Source organism: Phalaenopsis equestris, unplaced genomic scaffold (genome assembly GCF_001263595.1).
Source record: "Phalaenopsis equestris unplaced genomic scaffold, ASM126359v1 Scaffold000002, whole genome shotgun sequence".
Lineage (NCBI taxonomy): Eukaryota > Viridiplantae > Streptophyta > Magnoliopsida > Asparagales > Orchidaceae > Phalaenopsis > Phalaenopsis equestris.
The window spans coordinates 37,112,146-37,112,897 of record NW_018164444.1 but is presented as its reverse complement, the minus strand read 5'-3'; positions in this window follow the sequence as shown (position 1 = coordinate 37,112,897).

Genomic DNA, 752 nt, shown 5'->3' with positions numbered 1-752 from the left:
AAAGTCAAATTTGTCAACGCAAGTATACGTATCGCTCAAGTAATAAAGGGCTCTAATGGAGTCCTAGATATTGATCCCACAGAGAGTAATATTAGAAGCTACGAACTAAGATTTTAGAAAAGCAATACTTTAATCGCAACAATGAAATTCAATTTGCTTATCTGTCACTAATAGACAATTAAAATAAATATGTAATTTTTTCATAACTCTTAAATAACTAATTATACTAATGAGGTTTTTAATGTGATATTCAATATATAAGAAAGCATCCTTCTCCTTGTCAAGAAATTATAGTGAATGGATAAAATGAATCAATTTAATTTATATTTTGCCAAATAGGAGCATACTTATTCTTTACCCTTTGGTCTAGGCATAAAGAGCATTGACTAATCATACGCTTGTTTACTGAATCTGCGGTTAGGTTGGGAGGATACCGGCTCTCACTTCGAAGCTCTCACGTTCCCCTCGCCTGAGGGCAAACATCTACACTTCAGCACCCAAACGATAGGACCAAATTGAGGATTTTAGTCTGTCACTCTAAAAACTCGAATTCTACGCCCGATAATTTTATTTTTTTAATTTATTTGCACCCAATTTCCAAGGGCTTTGACCTCCCTGAATCTTGGATGTAATCTTCACTTTAGTTGTTAAACTCAACATATTTTAACAAATCAATTGACCAGATTGAAATTAAATTAAGATCGAAGTGAAAAGATCATCACAATTTCTTAAACATTTTCATGGCTTCACCA